This window comes from Diceros bicornis, chromosome 33 (genome assembly GCF_020826845.1).
Source record: "Diceros bicornis minor isolate mBicDic1 chromosome 33, mDicBic1.mat.cur, whole genome shotgun sequence".
Lineage (NCBI taxonomy): Eukaryota > Metazoa > Chordata > Mammalia > Perissodactyla > Rhinocerotidae > Diceros > Diceros bicornis.
The window spans coordinates 32803004-32824325 of record NC_080772.1 but is presented as its reverse complement, the minus strand read 5'-3'; the positions used below and the strand labels follow the sequence as shown (position 1 = coordinate 32824325).

General features: G+C 36.8%; 1 long non-coding RNA gene across 1 annotated transcript; it reads right to left on the bottom strand.

The window, feature by feature from the left end:
- Positions 1-372: 372 nt before the first annotated feature.
- On the bottom strand, positions 373-21042 carry LOC131396595 (uncharacterized). Its single transcript, XR_009216597.1, has 3 exons — positions 20980-21042; positions 8176-8380; positions 373-577 (listed from the first exon to the last, which is right to left on the bottom strand). It is a non-coding gene; the product is annotated as an uncharacterized LOC131396595 (long non-coding RNA).
- Positions 21043-21322: the final 280 nt, after the last annotated feature.

Below are 21322 nucleotides of genomic sequence, written 5' to 3'. Positions count from 1 at the left end.
GAAGACGGGTGAAGGGACTGGAAAGGGGCATGATAGGGGCTTTTGACTTGATAATATTCTATATCTCTGCCAGGGAGATGTTTGAATGGGTGGTCATTTTGTAATGGTGCCCTGAGCTAAACGCTTATGATCTGTGCACTCTTCTGTAAATATGTTATACTTCAAAGGAAGTTTATTTTTAAAAATGTAAACACTGATGAACTGCACCATCTGAGTTTGTCCTATGAATGGAAACTCAGCCCAGAACAGCAAAACCACTTCATGTGTCATGTCAATTCCAATGAATTGATTGTGACATCTGTACTGTTATGTTCACAAACATTATAAGGTGAAATATAGATTCAAAGAAGAATGTCCAGATTACTTACTGTTTTGCAGTGGAAAGGAGGTTTGAGATTCAGTGTGCTTGTTGTGAACAATATCTCAGGTGTTAACCAGTTCTTTTTCTTTAATTCCTTACAGGGAAATTGCTTTTGATCAACAAATCGTTAGACAACGCACACGCTGTCAAAAACCACTGTCTTTCAGGATGTTAGAAGGGTCTGTACTATAACTTTTGACTCCTTGTCTGTCTTCTCTATTTGACAAAGAGGAAGAGAACATGTTTTAGTCATCGCTGTGTTGCAAAGGTTTGCCAAAGTGCCAGCTACAGAGTCCAGGTTTAATATATGTTCTTGAATAACTGTAATGTCATGGCATTCACCTTGGCAAATTCTATACCAAGTTCATAAGTGTTTTTGAAATCATGTGCTGGTAATTCAAAACATCATGTCAGCTAAAAATCACAAGTTAAACAGGGTTGACATAATTTTAGTCTGAGTACAGGAATAGTCTTTCTAACTAGTACTAGTTTCTATCATGCTCTTTGAAGATATTAGTTTTAATGTGAACTAATATAAAAATTACTCATGCTAATCACATTTTCTTTACATCCTGCTCATGCCACTCTTGACAAGTAAAGACAAGCAAACAAGAATCTGAGAAAATTCATGAAAGTCTTCTAAAGGTGCCGTGGAGAAGAATTCTTGGATAAGCATCTTTTTAATAATCTTATCAATTTGTTTGTTGGTTAGTTCATTAAGTTTATGCTTCAGCAATCCTGTTGTTCTTGCAAATAATTTACAAAAGTTCTTCTAATGAAGCACTTCAAATTAGTAAGCATTCATCAATTAAATAAAGCTCTGCCACTGTCCATAGACTGACACGCACTCTGAATGCCTCATCTAGCCACAAAATTGTGTAAATACAAATCCAAGTAAAGGAAATGAACTTTTTCTTGTCTCCAATGTTAGTTATTGCCATTTGTCCTACCATAGTTGATAAGAAGATGGATGTCTGTTCTGTGATATCTCACATGCATTATACTTCAGTTAATATATATACCACTACTGATCAATTCTTGTAATTGCATAAAAATAATATTATTAATCAGAATTAGCTATTAGTGTTGCTTAGGATGCCTAAGGCGTTGCATTTGGTTTTACATTTACATCCCACATCTTCATTGTGTGGATGAGCCAACTGAAGCTCACCTATGTAGTAACTTTCTCAAGCTTATGCAACTAGACAGTGGCAAAGCTGGAATTTGATTGCAGATCTATTTATTCCTTATATTCATTCATAGACAAACACTGTCTAGTGGCAATACCACCACCATTAGTATTATTTTTCCCAAATTAACTCAACAATAAAATTCCACTATTATAATATACATATGTACAGCTTTTTCACTGTCTTGATATTTTTCCCATCATGATAACCTCTTGAATGGTTAAGTGTAACTGAAGAAATATAAGCTATTTCTCCATTAAGCACATACAAAGAGACCCCCTGGGAAAGCTAAGTAGTTGTTCTATAGAGAGCCTAAATCCACAATCTCTCCTATGGACACATGATCAGGATGAATAGCTTTGTTCAAAAATAACTCGTATTCCCTTTCTTTTCCTTTGACTTTTCTACTTTAAACGACCGTAAAATTTGATAGAAATTTTTTTCGCCGTCCAATTTATATACCTTCTGTACACTTAATAGTTCACAGGTCTTTTGGAAAGTATGAAAAATATATTTTTTTATGAATATGCATATTTAGATAAAAAGCTCACTGAAAATAGTGAAAAGAGATTCCTTAACAATACCTCACTGTAATTTTTAATAACAGAGAATGATGGGATCATCTTGATCTATTTATCTCTTATAAGCTTTGGAAATGCACATTATTGTCTACTTGCAGATTTACTAAAAGGTAATTTTTTACAAGATTCAAAAGATTTATAGACATGCAAATTTTGTACTGAAATATCATTTTTCCCTGAGGAAAGTGGAGAACAAGGGGGATTGTAAATTGTCATAAAACCTAATATTAAAAGAGCTTTGTTCTGGTTTTCTATTAAATGGTTTCATGCAGTCTTATTTAGGCTTTGAAAATGCATCTGAGTCTTCAAACATACCAAGTGTATCTGTGATTCCAATTACTTGATTTTACTTGCTAAACTTAATGAATTCTGAATTTCTAGCTCTTCAGATCAATGACAGGAATGGAGTTGAATGTTTGATAATTACAGATTAAACGTGTTAGGAGACATGGTCTGTCTGACTCCACTCCCAGCCAAAATGAACATGTGCATTCCGGCAAAATTAAAATCCATAAATGTTCCACCAACACACAGTGAAACTGTTTGATTTTTCTCATCTGATGGAGCCGAGCTAAGCTTGATCAAACAACCACCCAGCGGGATCTCCCTTCCTGCTCCCCCAAGCAATCCTCTTTGATTTTTCTAGATCCATTTCTACACTCGGCCACAAATTGGAAGCTGGATTGATTCATTTCACCCTGAGATGGCTCAGATAGGTCACCCAGGTGGCTTAGCTTTGATTCTTCCTTTTATTTTTGGCACTGGAATTAGTTCTTTTCTGTTCCCATCACCACTCTTTATCTCCCCCACTGAGTTTCTCTTTCTTCTGAAGCTCAGACACTTAAAGCAGGATAAGACTTTTTAACTTCCCTGTTTTTATCATCTGAACAATATTTCTATCCGTAATAGGAGCCCACCTGTAATTTACATCACCAGAACTAAAACTTAACTGTCCATGAAATTTATTATATATTGTTTGATTCATTTAGACCATGCTATGCAGACCCTGAGCTAAATTATAAATTTACCCTCATATTGTTTTCAGAGTGAATCATTGGTCATAATTCATATGCAAATATGGAGTTAGCTGGCTCTTCTCTGAGAATTTTTTATTGCTTCATAAAATTTAGAGTTTGAGATGCACCGAAACTCCTTTCACCCTCCCGAGGGGTCGTGTTCTATTCTTCACTTGGGAAATATGTTTAGGTTTTCTGGCCAAATTCTAGGAAGATAATTATGTCCAGGATCTCTTTCAATTTTTTTAAATGGAAAAGTTTCCTGCTATATATCATGCTAATTATAAGTTTATCAAGCATCATGAAACTTCCTACTAGACAGAAATTCAGGTGGCTTATTTCAGAGTTGAATCCTTTTTTATTGCTGCTTAGATTCATGCCTGGAACAGCCAGTGCCTCACTCTGTGGCTACTTTAAGAACTTGCTAATTGGCATATATCACCCCCGTCTAGCTTCCTTTCTATCCTGTAGTTCAATAGCCCATTAGGAACCATCGTATTCCATTAATATCTATTTTAGTAAAGAACTAGGACAGGCTGTGTTGTGGATAGCCTGCAGTTTCTAAGAGCACTGTTATACTTGCTCTAGAAAATATGTGGCTTGCTGTATTTTCAAGTAATAAATGTTTAGCTATTTGAATTTGGGGAAAGATTATTTTAGCATGCTTATGCACTTGTATTTTCCTTTACTTATTATTGTCATCACAGGAAAAATACATTGTTGCAAAAGTACTTATTAAAATAATTTCAATTCAAATTAAGGAGTGTGTGTTTAGGTACTATTAGATGCATGGTTCTGTGATAGATAGGTTGTATAGTTCAGTTTTTCAATATATTAAGCTTTGGATAAAGACTATGACAAAGACCAGGCATATACCTATCAGCTAAAAGAAAACATTGTCAGAGAAAGCAAGTGTACTTGTTATAAATTTCAATATTGGACTAGACAGCAAAGTATTCACATGATAAATAGGTCTTGAGCTTCAACTACATACCACATTTATTTTACTGTTGATATTTGTTAGCCACACCATGTCTACAGTATTTACCTTAACACACAGGTCATACTCAATTAATAAATTGATTAGAGACTCATCATACTTCGCTAGCTTAAAGTATGTTTTTCCTAAGTATGATTCCTTTTTGTCCATTAAATTTTTTCAGCATAGATTTTATTTGAATAATTGTAAGTATCATGTCAAATAGTTGAGTTCCAAGAGTTTGAAGATGGATGATTGTATGTTGTAAACGCTGGTACACAAAAGCTCTTCTCATTGTTAGTATTGTCTACACTTCTCTCTACCTTTTCATCCTTAAATCTCAGCACTTCTAAACAGCTCTAGAGGATTACAGAGGTTCAGAGAAGTGCATAATGATCATGATCATGCTGGAGGTAATGCATGTTCTAGTATACGCTCATAAGAGTAGCTAAGCTATATTTCAGTACAAAAATATTACCAGAATCCTCTAATTTTGTTCATTCTCACATTCTTAGAGGCCAAGGCAGTTTCTTTAAATATAGGTAATGAAGTCTTTAGCTACCAACTATTTGACACTCTTTCGGATCATACTTAATTTGCCCTAGGTTTTGAGTGCTGGTCACTGACATGAAATTATCTAAGAAAAAAAAAAAATGTGTGAAGTTGTTTATAAAAATCTTCAGGTTGAATGTATTTTTCAATAGGCCTTTTAGAATGTGATGTGTGCTTTAAGATTGTCAAGTTAACGCCTAACACTGGAAGCTACTGTGAAAGGATTCTGATTTTGGAGAAGAAGAAAAAATTATATTCTTGTCAATAATAAGTGGTATATATTGGCTTAATTTCATTTCGAAATCATTAATGTGGCTTCAAAATTAATAAAGTAATGACACATTAGGTTTGCAGAGAGTTAGAATGGAGGGACGTGACAGATAAGTTTATGGTGAACCTTTGCAAAACAAAATAAAGGTGTCTGGTTTATAAGCCATTGATTTTACAAATAATGGAAGGATCTCAGCCCATTTTAACCATTTCTTTCTGATGAAAAGAAAGAGAATTTTAACTCTGCTTAACTTCCGCAACTCAAAATGATCACAAAAATAAATGTAGAATTGAGAATCGTATTTCTGGATTAAGTTGGCACTTGAAATAATACATCAGCCCTCAAAGGTGCAGTTGGCCAACTGAGATCAACATGCAGTCATTTGCTCTTTTTAACACGACTTTTCAAAAATTTAAATTCTATAAAGTTAAGTTTTTTTACAGCAATGACAGAATTTATCTCTCTCTAAATTGTTAATATTGAGCAAAAATAATGAAGCAATAATAGCTAATATTCATTCTACAACTAATAAGTGCCTGTCAGAGTTCAGAGAACTTACTATGTGTAATTTATGGAGTCCTTACTGCTGCCCTATGAAGTAGGTGCTATTAATATTCCTGGATTACAGATGTGGAAACTGAGACCCAGAGATACAAAGTAACTTAACTAAACCTGGTGTCTCTCTTTCTCTCCATGCATAACTGACAATATGTTTTAGAATATAGTAAAACCAACCTTCGTAAAACAATAAGATTTATCTACATCAGCCTTAAACAATACAGAAATATAATAAATAATCTTATTGTTAAAACAACAAAAAGATAAAATTGCAATAGCCACAAAGTCTACAAAAAGCCTAGGAATTTGTTTAACCAAGAATACACAGGCCTCCATGGATAAAATTTTTAAATTTTAATAAAGAACATAGAAAAGAATGTGAACAAATGGGTAGATCTTTCATGACTTGGGATGGATCTGAAATCTATATTAGTAAACAAAGTTTTCATTTTGTAATTAAAAGAAAGGAAAACAAAGAGACAGAGGAATGCAATTTTTGAGTGCTTATAGTCTGCTTTTAATTTCTTGTAATAAGTCTTGTTAGAAATTATTAAAATCAATATTTTGTGTAAGTAATAGAACTTATAGTAATGACTATTATATGTCTTAGCTGTTCCAAAAGTCCGTTGAAAAGTCTTAGAATAAAGGAATAACACCTGATCCCACGCACCTTTAATTACCTATACTACATTGCGCCACTTCTCCATTCTACTCTGCATCAATTACTAAACGGTATAGTCACACTTCAGATCTCAACATCGTTCTAAATCTCCATATCAAAACTAAAATTCAATGTTCTCCTCTCTGACCACCCATTTGCCTCCCCTCTTTGGGTTCAACGTTCTGTGAAATCTATCTTCACAGTCAATTGCATTCTAGTCCTGTAATTCTTTCTTATTTGCGCGTTCATCACTCTGCTTGCTACACTCATAGTTCTTCTAACCAGGCTGGATGCTCATCTGGCGTTTCAGCAACATACTTTTAGCACATAAGAGGACCTATCATTTTATACTGCCCATTCTGCGCCATTCCCTCCGTTCTTATTTTGGGTACAGAACAATGTTAGAAAAAGGAGTTGAGACTATGATAATGGATTTTCTTGAAGGACAATATTGATCATAGGGAGAATCAGTCTCATGGGAGGATGAAAATCGAAAGGTTAACTAGTAGAAGTAAGAGTTGAATTAGTAAATTCAAGAATAACAGAACAGATAAGCCAGAACATGATAATAGAGGAAACGAGAAGAGAGAGAAAGGGAAAAAGTAAGGAGAGGAAACCAACAAAGAGAGAAAACAGGCAGAATTGAAGCCAACACCAAAACCACTAGATAAAATATTTGAGCCTATATCAAAGGTGGTCTTTTTGCTGCCTCACCTGTATGACCCATACCTAATGCTTTAATAAAATGTAAATTCAGCACAAAGTCTTAGGTGCAGAGCTGTATGTGTTCTATATAGTTCCACCTTGGGAGAAAGTTTGGGAAGAATTCCTGCTGCAGGAAAGAAGAGAGGTCATGAAGGGTAAGAAAATGATTTATGTAGAGACGAGCTAACTTCAACCTGTTCTCTAGAAAGAGAATATTCTGGTGCTGTTGATTGCTTATAGGATTTTCTTTGGTTAGAACCAGTGTTATGAAAGTCTGCATTATGGAGTGATATATCCATTTTATTTAACTCTCCCCATCAGCATTGATGCTCAGGACGAAACTCAAAATTGGGAAAAGGCAAACAGCGGCTCACTCTTAGCACTCAAGCAGGCATTCAGGGTACAGGCAGCCTGTTAACTGGATGAATCTCCCTGCCCCTGTCATCACCATGGAAGGTTGGTCTTGCCCAGAAGAATGCTCCACAAATTTGTGCTGCCACTTGGCACTTCTCTCTCACTCTTGACAACTCCCTATTAAGAAACAGTTTTGTTTCATTTATTTATTTTATTTATTCACTCAATCACTTATTCAGTTATTCAAAAGGCTTTCTAAAGCACCTACCAAGTTTCAAGTAATGTGCCAGATGCTAAGGACGACGACGATAATGGCACGTACCCTGCCCACAAAAAACACGTTTCAAAGAGCAGACAGATAAATCAATAAGACACAATCTATTTTCCATAAAGTAACAAGAGTAATTTTTATAAAAATATAAATCAGGTCATGTTATTACCTTGCCAAAACCTGTTAATTACTTTTCATTCTACTTCGATGAAAACTAAAAATGTTAATCATTGTCTCCTGGGTTACAGAGTCCTACAGAACCTGACCCCTGTCTACCTCTTCATCATAATACCCTTCACTCTTCCCCTCACTCACCAAGATCCAGACCTACAGCTCTTCTTAGTGTCCCACAAAGGTGCTATATTTGTCCCTTCTTCGGGGAGAGGGGGGCTTTGCATTTCTCTGTCTACAGACCTTTGCAAGGCTAACTTCTTAATACCAATGAGGTATCTGCTAATGTGATTTTTTCTTAAGAGATTTCTTCTTTACCAACAAATCTAAATTAGTCACCTCTCTCAATAACATTTTATCAGATCATACTTTTGTATTTTCTTCAGGAAATATAATATTATTTAAGGTTATTTATTCATTTATGTGTTTATTTTTCATCTTGCCACTTAGACAGAGAAAACTTCAAAATTTGGAACTATTTCTGCCCATTTCCATCTAGTCTTACCTTCGCTAATGAAGTCTAAATATCAACCTTGGAGGAAGCCTTTTTCCAAGTTTGTTCCTTCGTTGAGTATTCTCTCTTATCCATAGAAGTAGCAGCTGCTCCATATATATGCTGTTCTCAGGTTCTTTAGAGTTCTTGTGACAGGCAGAAAAATATCCCCTCAAAGGTGTCCATCGCTAATCCCTGGATCCAGTGAATATGTTACCTTACATGGAAAAGAGAAATTCATACATGTGATTAAGATTATCAATTTTGAGATGGGGAGATTATCCTGGATTATCTGGGTATGAGCAAACTAATTACATTAGTGCTTAAAAATGGAGAGCTTTCCCAGCAGTAGTCAGAGAGAGAGAGATGATGATGGAAGAAGGGCCAGAAAAATGCCCTTTTTATAAGGAGGATTAAACCAGGGCTGGCTTTGAAAATGAAGAAAGGGGGTCATGAAGCAAAGAGCGTTAAGTGGCCTCTAGAAGCTGGAGAAGGCAAGGAAATAGATTCTCCACTCAGAAACATGGCCCTCCTGACATCTTGATTTTAGCTGGCTAAAACGCAGGTCAGACTTCAGACAAACAGAACTACAACATAGCGAATGGTCTTTTGTTTTATGTCAAGTTTGCGGTGATTTGTTACAGCAACAATAGAAAACTAATACAGTTTTCTCTACTGCTTAGTTGTAATTCCTCTCTTGGAGTTAATAAGTCTTTGTACTAAATTATGTTCTTTATATCTTTTATATTAAATTTTTCCCATTCAAGTTAGTAGTGTGATTTCTGATTGACTGGACAGAATCGGTACTGGGAGTGGTTCCAGGAGATAGACCCTCAAAGACGGGATTTTAGTATTGGTTTGGTTGTGGTCTTGGTTTTGAGCTCAAGTTCCAGATTCTTTCCAACGGAAAATGGGATTCTTGTAATCCATGGCATGCAGTGAAATCATCATTAATAAAACTGCCCCCTATCTCGTTGCGATAATGTGCCGACTGGAACAAGTGTCTTGGGACTCAAGTGGCTGCAGCACTTGATTGTTAAGGCAGTGATAGTGACTACAAATGCTGTAGAATCTTCACTGGAGCACTTACAGAGAGAAAATGCCAAGCTCATGTCCCTTAATTCTCAGCTAAAGTCATGGTCTGAAAACTGGAGAGCAGGGTTTTCTATTCTCTGCGTCTCAGATATCTCATTGATTTCTCAGAGAGATATCATATTAATATCTCATTACTAGAGATTCCAGATTAAAGGTATTACTTCATGGAGCTGGAGGTGGCACTACCAGCTTACTTGGCTAACTGACTGAAACTTAAGTTCGCTTGTGGCCGACAATAAATGAGGTTAATAGTCCCAAACTCTCAGGCTTGATGTGTTGAGGGAATTAAAAAGTCTTAAGAATATAGAAATTAAATTTTATAAGAATGAAAGTCTTAAGGATATAGGAATGTTCGTTTGGATTTATCATGTGTGACCTGCACATCACCCCAAATACATCCTCCAAAGAAACACAGGAGACACTCCTTTCACAAAGGCATGGGGAAATACTTTAGTGAATCAAGCATTTCCATTCTTGATAGTTATTCTCTTTTATAAACCAGATATGGTTATTGGAATACCACCGTTGAGATAATCTCTCTGATTTCAACGAATATCATGGGCTCTGGATAGCATAGGCTAAGTGGCAATATTTAACCATCAAAGACAAGGTGGGCACATCGCCCATTAAGGGCAGCAGCGACATACCAGTGATCAGAATAAAACTGACAAGCAGCTCAATAAAGCAGAGGTCTACAAACTGTGGCTCAGGGCCGAATCACATTCTCCTCTAACTAAACTATTTGGCCTTCTGAGAAGAAAGATGCATCTTGGACAATGTCTGTAGAGTATAGTAAACTTAATCAGGTGTTGACTCCAATTGAAGCCACTATTCCAAATGCAGTATCTTTGCTGGAGCAAATCAGCATAGACACTGGCAGTTGCTCTGCAGCTGTTGACCTGGCTAATGTATTTTTCTCTATACTAATCTACCAGTACCTCCAGACGCAGCTTGTTTTGACCTGTAGGGCCAATGGAATACCTTGATAGTGTAGGCTCAAATTCATATACATTCTCCTGGTTTCTACCAGAATGTCATCCACAGAGATCTTCAGTAACTTGACATTCTGTAAACGTCGCACTGATAACATTATGCTGACTAGAGCTGATAAACAGGAAATCAGAAAATAGTTTATATGCCTTAGTAGTATTGGAGAGTGGGAGAAACCTCACAACTGTAGAGCCTACCACTTCAGTGATGTTTCTGGGGTTCAGTGATGTAGGGCAAGTCAAGATTTCCCCTACAAGATTAAACATAAATTTCTGCACTTTGCACTATTTACCACCGGGGGTGGGGGGTAGGAGAAGAGGTACAATGCCTGGCAGTCTTTTTGAATTTTAGATGAAACTTATACAATATTGAGTGTGCTGCTCGGGCATGTCTACAAAATCATCCGTAACGCTGCTGGTTTTGAGTGGGACCAGAGCAAGATAAGGCTTTGCAGGAAATCCAGGTTGCAGGGTAAATTGCTCTGCCGCTCGACCTTTATAAGACAGCAGATTCAATGATACTTGATGTGTCTATGGCAAACACATGGAGTTTCTGGCAAGCACCAATAGGAGGTCACAGGGCAGAAATCAAGAATTTTATAACAAATCTCTGTCCTCTCTTGTAGATAACTATTCTCCTTTTGAGAAACAGCTTCGGGGTTGCTTGACTGCTTGCTACTGGACGTTGGTAGAGACCGAGTGTCTAACCAAGGCACATCAGTTAACCATTCAGGCTGAGCTTAGTGCTATACATTGGGTGTTATACGACCTACCTTACCATAAGATTGTCGCTTACAAAGGCAATCTACCATCAATGCTATATGAGACCTATGGAAATGTACGAAAGGTATGAGCAGATTGCTTGTGACTCAGATTGATTTGAAATCAACTTCTTTTACGTTGTTTCTTCTACGTCCATCCACATCTATAGTCCTCAAGAGAGTTCTTAACTGAAGAAGAAAAAATTTGAGCCTAGTTTCCAGAGGACCCTGCACAATATGCTATTGCCATCTGTGTAAACAGTGCAAGTTCCAGTGCTCCACTCAGGGGTAACTCTGAGTAGAGTAGAGAAAGAAAGTCCTCCCAATGGACAGAACTTTGGGCAGTATATCTGGTTGTCCATTTTGTTTTGAGAGAGATGGCCAGAAGTACAAATATACACTAATTCTTTATCAACTGCTAACAATTTGGCTGGATGTCCATGAAATTGGAAGGAACAGAAATGAAGGACTGTAGACAAGAAAGTCTATGGAAGACGTATATATATGGATCTGTATTAATGCACAGACGGTGAAGATAATCATGCCCCATGTGCATGCCACCCAAAATACAGCCACTTTTGAAGAGGCTCATAACAACCAGGTAGACAGTATGGTGTGCTCTGTGGATGCTTGTCAATTTCTTTTCCCAGAAACACCAATACTTTCTGAGTGGGTCCCAAAACAATGTGGCCTTGTGGCATGGTTGGAGGCTGTGGATGGGCTCAACATCGCAGACATACACACCCGTACCAATTCTAACCTGGCAACTGTTCCTGCTGGGTGCCTAATCTGCCAAGAGCAGAGACCAATCCTGAACTCCTGATATGGCACCATTCCCCAGGGCACTAGCCAGCCACCTAGTGATAGATGGATTACATTGAATCTAATTCATGCTAAAAGGGGCAAAATCCCATCCTGCCTGAAATAGACACGTAATCTGGATAGGGAATTGCTTGCCATGTCAGTAATTCTTTTGCCAGCATAACTATCCACAAATTCATAGATGAATTCCTTATCCATCATCATGGCATTCTGCACAGCATTTCTTTCTGAAAAAGGAACTCATTTCACAGCAAATGTCATGCAGCAAAGGCTCAAGCCCAGGAAATAACACATCTTATTTCAGAAGCAGGTGGTCTAATTGGAAGGTGTAATGGCTTACTAAAAACTCAGATACGGAGCCAGTTAGGAGGCAACTGAAGTTGTCTTAGAGGATGCTGTATACCCTTTGAATTAGAGATCACATTATGGTGCTGTCTCCCCTAGATCCAGAATACATGGGTGATCATTGAAATGGCTTCTCTCACTGTTATACTTAATAAGGCACTCCCATAACTTCTATTTTCTCTCCCGAAAACTTTGAGCTCTGCTGGTTTGGAGGTCTTAATCCCCAAGGGAGGAATGCTTCCACCATGGAGCACAACAATGATTCCATTAAATTGTAAGATGAGCCTGCCACTTGACCATTTTGAGATCTTGATGCCGCTAAACCAACAGGCAGAAAAAGGAGTTATACTACTGGCTGGAGTGATTGATCCCAATTACCAAGGGGAAATTGGGTAAATGCTATACAATGAGGGGAAAAAAGAACTATGTCTAGAACCCAGGGAATTCTCTGAGATGCCTTTTAGTACTTAAAAGAAAAAAACTAAGAAAACTAGAAAATAGCAATCAAGACCCTTTGGGAATGAGTGCTTGGGTGACTTCAACAAGTAAAATCCCAACCAATTGAGATTCCTAGTGAGAGTAAGATAATATAGAATGGTAAGAGAAGAAGACAGTCATAAGCCAATTACAGACCAGTTACAGACTCGTGACCCATTATGGAATCGAGATATATAGTAGCTTTGTTTATTTTCTCTTTGTTTGTCTATGCATGGGTTTAGATATGCTAGTCATTTTCTTCTTTTATCTCCTTATATTCATTGTTAATTTATATACAAGTTGTCACAAGTTAACCTTACAATTTAGTTTTTAGGTACATACTATTCAATAGGACTGTGACAGAATTTGAGGAGTAATTTAATATAGCCAGCAATGGATAAAATGACTCTTGGGACTCTGTTTCTTCACATTTTGGGGAATGCTTGAGACTTTTACTTATGCTAATTATAGCTGTATCTGGTTAATTGGAAACATGGAGTTGTTTCGTTATTAGAATCAAAGGAGTGGACTATGCCACTATTTTGCCCCTCATCTACAAATCCTTCCTTCTTTGCCTTGCTTGTGATACTGAATCTGAATCCTGCAAACATTTCTATTTTGCCAGATGGCACAACGTTAAACGTTGTCAGTAAAGAGCACACGAAGAACACTGCAAGAGGAATGGTTCTAGCTCTGGCTTGCTTTTGTTCCTGTTCCCACAGTGCACAGCCACCACTGGTATGCAGGACATCCAGGGACATTCACCCTCTAGTGAGTTCCACAGGTTGTCTGGGCATGGTGAGGGGACTCCCATTGAGTTTCAACCGCACCCCAGCAGGTGACTTACAACAAGATTTACCAGATACCCAGTGAAAAGCTTCTCAGCAAGTCTTGGTGGCACCCAGTGGGAAGCATCCCCAGATGTCTCCCCATGCCCCGTGCCCCGTGCTTAGAGTGGGTGGTCTCTAAGCACGTGACTCCCTAGCAGGCAGTTTCCTTCTTGCCAGTCCTTGCCAGTGGCACCTCAGCCAGATTCCCTACCATCCGGCAGGACTACATCCACATCTTTCTCAGTAAGTTCTGAATCTCAGCCTTTAGGGGAGGGAAGTCTTCTCCAACTTGGTTTCTTCCTTTGGTACGTTCTCAGCCCTAGAAGGAGTAGTTTCTCTCTATATCTGCTATTTTTTTTATTCTTTAGGGTTCCTTTACCCCTTAATAGTCAGTTGCCTGAAATCAGTTAATAATTCTTTAAATTAATTCTTCTATGTTCATTTGAATTCAATTGAATTGTTCTATGTTCAACTGAATAAACGCAAGCGTACACACAGCTTTAAATGTCTTCTGACTGGACCCTAATACATATAACCATTAAATATAAGTTCTGAAAAAACAGGGGCTGAGTTTGCTTTGTTTCCTGCTGTATCCCAAGAGTCTAGAACATTGTCTGATATAGTGCAGCATATCAATAAATATTTGTTGAAGTAATCAAAGTATTGGCTCATTAGATGTAAACTGAAGAAGATAAATGAGTCAAAAATGACATCCATGTTGTTGATATAAGAACCTGAGTGGATGGCGAGGTCATTCTTAGAAATCAGAAGAGACAAATTGGGTTCAGATGGATATAAGAAGAAGTTATAGATTTGGAATACACATCAGCAAGTGGATATAGGATATTGACTAACTAACAAGAATGTGTAAAATGAGGAGCTTGCCCTGGAAATATCACCACCTAAGGGATTAGCAGAGAAAGTGAAAATTTTATGAGAAGCAGTGGATAGAAGAAAAAACATAAGGAAATGGTGATGTGAAAACGATGTATTTCCTATGCTCTTATGCTGAACTACCGCTCAATGCCACACTGGTCACAAATAAATTTCTTTTCTCATGTCACTGAAATAAATATCATCCACAATAATCTCTTGGCTCTGCAAATAATTTTCTTGCAATAGAAAAATAGATAATTGTAAGCATATTTTTCTTGTAATTAAAGAAATAAAAACCTATAAGGACATGTATACACAAGGCACAAAGTAGAAACATAAAAAGGCTAATAAAAAGTTCAATTCACTACAAATCAGAAAATTCAAATTGAACGAAAAATAAGCCACATATACTTTTGGCTACCAGATTTACAGAAGTTTTTGAAAAACGATAATTCCTTTGCTTGTGGAGATATTATGAAATGGTCACACTCTTACACTGCTTACAGAAGTATAAGTTGGACTAACAGTTACCAATGTGGATCAAAACTATTTAGAAACGTGCATTGCTTCATATTCAAAAATATTTCTAGGAATTTTTCATATGAAAATAAATATTAAGATTTAAATATAATTAAGTAATTTAAATATCCAATGATAAGAATGTAAAAATAAATTATGATATACAGAAGATATGACATCATGATTAAAATGTTATGGAAACACATTTATTAAGGTATGCATTAGTCTGCTTGTATTGACATCACAAAATACCACAGACTAGGTGGCTTAAACAACAGAAGTTTATTTTCTCGCAGTTCTGAGGGCTGGAAGTCTAAGATCAAGGTGCCAGCATTGTTGATTTCTGGCGAGAACTCTCTCTTGGGCTTGCAGAGGGCACCATCTTGGTGTGTCTCACATAAACTTTTCTCTGTGTGCACAGAAAGAGAGCTCTGGGTGCATCTTCCTCTTCATAAAGGGACATTAGCCTATTAGATTAGAGTCTCACCCATATGACATTTTTAATCTTTAATTACCTCCTTTAAAGAACTTATTTCCAAATATAGTAACATTGGGGGTTGGAACTCCAACATATGAATCTGGGGGAAACACGATTCACTCCATAACAATGTGCAAAGATGATCAATGATATATCAGTAAATATAAAGGGAGGTTATAAATTATGTAAAAAGTGAAATCTCATTTTTAACAATAAAATAAATGCAAAAAACTTATACACCTAGATGTTAATAATTGAGATCCAAGGGTATTTAATTATGGATTACTTTAATATTCTTATTTTGTTCATAGTATTTTCTATTTTTTAATATAAGCAACTTATGCTTATCATGTAATAAGAAAAAATAGTGTTTAAAATTGAATAAATGCAAGCACACACACAGCTTTAAATAAGCACTCATCAGTATGCCACGTCACCGTATTTCACTAATTTCGTCTCCTTGTTTAAGTTAGTTGAGCAATATGCAGATGGGTGCAAGAGTATAGTATTATATAGGTAAAATGGATCTGAGTGACATGAATCTCAGTGGAAAGTTACTCTGGAAAAGAGATGGGTGTCAAGGCAAAATCATTTATTAAGAATTTTGACTAGATCTGAAGGTCAGTGGGAGACACCTGGCATCTGTTCTAGCCTGTGGACTGGCCACACACAGCTGTGAGAAGTTGGAAGAAAGATGTTTTGTGTTCTTTATTTGACATTCTTCAGCTGGCCATTAACTAGCCTGCTTTATGAGAAAGGTCACCATAACTGATTTACTGCTTGCCATTATTTAATGACATGCTTCCTGTTTAACCTCATCATCCTAAGATCTTCCAAAAGAAGGCAAAACTTTGGGGAAACATCCTTTTCCTATATTTGTATCAGGGGACAAATAGATGTGTCTATACTCCCAGGAGAAAATTCTAGAGAGAAATCTTCTAGTATTAGTATGACAGTATTCAACTATTGTCTTAACTAGCTCAAATCATTTTTGTTACCAAAACAAGTAGGTTCACCTACTTGTACATCAAGTAGGTGTACTTCAGTAGAAGTACTGATGTACTTCTACATCAGTAGAAATTGTCTCACAAAGTAAAGTATATTTGCAGCAAATAGGAGACCATGAGGAATCATTTCCAAAATCATGGTGTCCTAGAACAAAGGGAAGCAGGTAGCTTTATTTTGGATGGGGAAGGAATATTCAAAAAGAAGAAGCAGGTATTTGCTTGCACAGGCTCAGTGGGAAAACGCTTCCACACACACTGCAGGTTAGGGTAATGAGGCCTAAGCTCCTCCTGGAGAGATCTTAGTATTAAAAATAAGGCAAAGGTCATGGTACAGCTCTTGCGGTGAGGCTTGGTCAGTTTCAGGGTGGTTGGTGGTTGCGTCTCTTTAACATAACAAAAGGGAAAAAAAGCAATTTGGAAAAACAGTTAAATGCTTCCAAACTCACCCTTGAGTTCCTTGGGGCACCTAGTCAGTGACATTTTCAGCAGAGAGGACAAATTCCACTCTTTCCTTGATAACTTTATTCGTGCAGAAGTTTGCAAAGAAGTGCTTACAGATCAAGGTAAACTTAGAAAGCCTAATGTGCAAATAATGGGGCAGATTTTTAAAATTATTTTTCGGATGATATATTTATAGAGAAAGTTATTTTTTCCTAGCAGTTTCTACTTAGGACAATAAAAAGTCTTGTTGCCATAACCTTCCGGTACATTCCTCTGCACGCAGTGGGTGCTTAACAAATGTTGCCCACTAAATTGCATTAAGGATTGAAGTCAAGCGTTGTGATTATTTTCATCTGGTTGCCATAGAAACAGCAGGAAAATCTTTTGTTGAAGTCAACCTCTTTTGATTATCGCCCCCAGGTAGATAAGAAAACCTGAGGTGTAGGAAGGAGAAGCTAGCTGAACCCACACTGAGAAGTCCTTCACTGACTCCTCACCACACTGCATTGTGATTAACTATCTCATATTTCTATGCTTCGGCTCCCTGCTAGATTATATATTTCTGTAGGAGAAATGACATTTTTTATTATCTACTCTAAGCCAGTGATTTACATACATTTCTCCCCTAAATCTTGCAAATAGGTGGGATTATTTCTGTTTTTACAAAAGGGGAGTTTTTAAAACTTAGTAGAAAGTGTCATGCCAGGAAATGAGCTCTGGTTTGTTGATTCCAGCAATCTAGTAAGAACTTGATGTTGCCATTTTGTACATTTGTTATACTTCCTCTTTATTGCTCAATACAATTGGCACTCCAAAGTCAACAACAAAACAAAACACTCAACCCTTGAATTGGCATAATGTTAAATTTGCAAGCAATATTTGGGAGTGTCTAATCAGACCTCTTCATTTTATATTTACACGTCTATGTTTTAAATTTAAACCAATGGAAAGGACTTTAGACACCATCTTAATATCTCAACATTATTTTCACTGATTTGATAACTGAGATTTCTAGAGATTCCTGAGTTTTTTTGGTCAGATCATAAGCAGATTTAAGCATATGGGCTTTCAAAGACTAGTCACAGAACAGTGATTCCCAAACCAGGAGGGACATGTTTACTAAAGGACTTTGTGAAAATTACAGATATTAAGTCTTATCTTTGATCTATTTAATCCAAATCTCTGGCAATGGAATCACAATTAAAAATAAATAAGCCCAGCTTGATTCATCTGTTTCTGGTAGATGTGTATAAATTTTTCCCTGTAGTTCTTTGTTTTTGCTTTATACATGGTTGTGATTTGTCTTTTTCTGTTTATAATTGTATAAGTTTTTATTTTATACATTTCCAAACTATATTGTTAGATACATCTAGGTAAATGAATTGTTATGTATTCTTGGTGTGTCATTCTTCCTAATACTTTGTACTATCTTTTTTCCCCTTAATTAACATACTTGAAAATAAAACTCTGTAAAAAAAAAAAAAGAATTTATATTATAAATTCAAAACTTCTACAAACAAAAACAACAAACCTTCCCCATTCGATTGTATTACACAGTCAGAAGTAAGAACTATTGCTCTAGGATACTGATTAGAAATGAGTAAATATGAGAGTTTAAGTACTTCAATTATTTTGACCTAACATAAACATTTTTAAATAAAAGTCTCATTTATCATCAAACAAGTAAGCGAAAAATGGCCTAATCATGGGAGTCATAAGCTAACGGAAGGGAGAATTGAGGTGATTAGGAAAGGTAAGGACAAAACAAGACAGACTGAGATAAATACCAAGTTTCAGTATTTTTCAACATTGACTGAATTTTGTACAAGTAATCCGAGTTGTACAGAAAATGTTTTTTAGAGGCCAGCCCAGTGGTGTAGTGATTAAATTCACTTGCTCTGCCTCGGTGGCCGGGGGTTCACAGGTTCGGATGCCAGGTGCTGACCGACTCACCGCTTGTCAAGCCATGCTGTGGCGGCGTCCCATATAAAGTAGAGGAAGACGGGCACAGATGTTAGCCCAGGGCCAAGCTTCTTCAGCAGAAAGAGGAGGATTGCCAACAGATGTTGGCTCAGGGCTAATCTTCCTCACAAAAAAAAAAAAAAGAAAGAAAGAAAAAAAGAAAAATAAAATGTTTTTTATATAAAAGGAATATTGTGTTTCAGAAATATATTTTTTTGGTAATAGAAGAATCATTAAAGAAGATTGAAGAGAAAGAGAATATGATCAATTTTATAATTTAGAAATGTAGAAAATGTACTAGAAAGATAAGAAACTGGAATTTGCAGACACAGTACAGAACTTACCTTGTTAATTCAAATATTACAAAGTAGTGGCATGAAGGACAACAGAAGGGAGTTAGTTTATTTCAGAGTAAGTGTGATTCAGTTATTGATTGGTAAATAATACGAAGTAAATAGGGAAAGGAACATGTTTGAGATGGTTGTTTCTTTTTCAAGACTGGTAAGATGGTAATGTAATTAAGAAGAGAAAGAAATATTCTTTAGTTGGTTTATCAGTCTGGTGATTTCATTCCTTCAGGAAAGAAATGACATACTCAAATTTTGTAATTTGAGGAGAATTGAAACCACTTGCCACTTATGAAAGTGTGGTCAGCGAGTAGGTATAACTCTACAGTTCAATATATCAGGGATAGAAACAGTGGGCCTCCACCTAGCCTAAAGCCTAAAGTGAAGAGAGGAGAAAGCACATTTTCAGAATGAAGAGATTGAAAGGGCTAAGGGAACTGGGCCTCTGGAGGGCAGCAGGACTCAGCTGGACCTTGGTGACCAATAGGGTAGGACCCAGAAGAAGGGATATCCTAACTTCTCTCTTCTCTATTACTGTGATCTGGCAATTCTCCCCGAGAGCAGAACCCAATCAGCTGTGGGAGGGTAAGGAGGTTCTTTGATGTGGTACATACATATCAGCTTCCCAAGGCACAGACAAGGGTGTAGAAAAGTGGAGAGTGGAGTAAAACATCCGGTAGAGTCCAGATAAAATGAGCAGTCTGGTATTAGAACCTACTGAGGTTAAAGATCTTGAAGGACAGATGTTGAACTATGATGGAAGTCTAGTTTTTGGAACTGAAATCAGGGTGAGAAACCATTTAGTGGCCATCTACAGCAACAGCATAGACATAATCCCAAAATGTATGAGATTGCCTAGCAATACAATGTAGCGTAATAAATGTAGGGTTTCAAAAACAAAATCTTGGCTTGTGCTTCCAAACAAATTTGTGAGAAAGAGGATCAAGTACAGATAAACAATATACACTGAAGGCCTAAAGAGAACAAGACACAAAGCCAGATCTGTGACATATACATGATTTTTAAGGGTCATTAAAAGGGTCATTTTAAAGGTCACCTTCAAGTCATTTTCATTTCTTTTGAGGGTTAAAACTTGTACCCACATTATAACAAAGCACAATAGTGAATAACTAGTAAATTTTATGATAATGGTAAAAATAAAACGCTACAGACTTTTAGAGGAAAGGGAGATTGTAATTTGCCAGAGGTTGATCAGGAAAATCTTCAGGTACAAGGTAAGAAAGAGGGATGGATATTGAATGTCGTGGTTACTGTTGTCCCATTGTGTTGGCTCAGACAGTGCTATTTCAGTGCATGGGGCCCAAATCTGAGCAGGCAGCGTGTGGAGAGCTTCTTCTGGCTACCTGAGCCTGCTCTGCCTGCGCACTGCGGGCTAGAATTGCTGGGCAATTGACGCCCCTGGAAATATACTCAACCAGCATCTAGTGAGAATTGATGGATAAGTAACACAGTTGACTTACCCCTTGTATAGCATAATACTTCCTACACTGGTTCCCTGAGTTCTCCATTGGGATTAAGCTCCAGAAGTCCACAGTCGTAACTTGCTTGATAACACACTTTTACTGGTTTCTATCCCTTCCTATGTCACTTTCTGATGTTATTTCCTGGGATCACCACTCAGGTAAGCCATGTGAAATTGAATTCTTGACTGTTCCCGAGACAACTCAAACTAAGACATTAACATTATCTAATATTTATAATTTATACAGTATAGAAGTGTTGAAGAGGCTTTCTCACACTTAGTGTTTTTTAACATTTTCACCAAAAATATTTCTAATCACGGAGAAGAGGTAGCTTAGGGTGATAATTAACATTTTCAAAAATATTTGTCTTAGGTTCATCTCACCTGTCCCACTTCCTGGTATCTGTCTGCAGTGACTTAACTTCTCTAAGCCTCAGTCAGGTTCCTAAATTAGAAAATAGGGAAAATATTTTTCACCTCAGAGAATCCATTTATAAGGATTAAATGAGATAAAAAATATGATGCACTCAACATGGTACTTGGGAAGTGGAAAGTAATGTAAGTCAATATTGGCGAATGTTTTTAATATTTTAGTAAACACTTACTGGTACTACTAATATTTGGGGAGAGTAAACTCATACCCTTAAGGAGTGTTGGAGCATAAATTAAAGGAAGATAACACAAAACTTCTTGTTTTAGCCTTAATATTCATCCACTTTTTCATTTG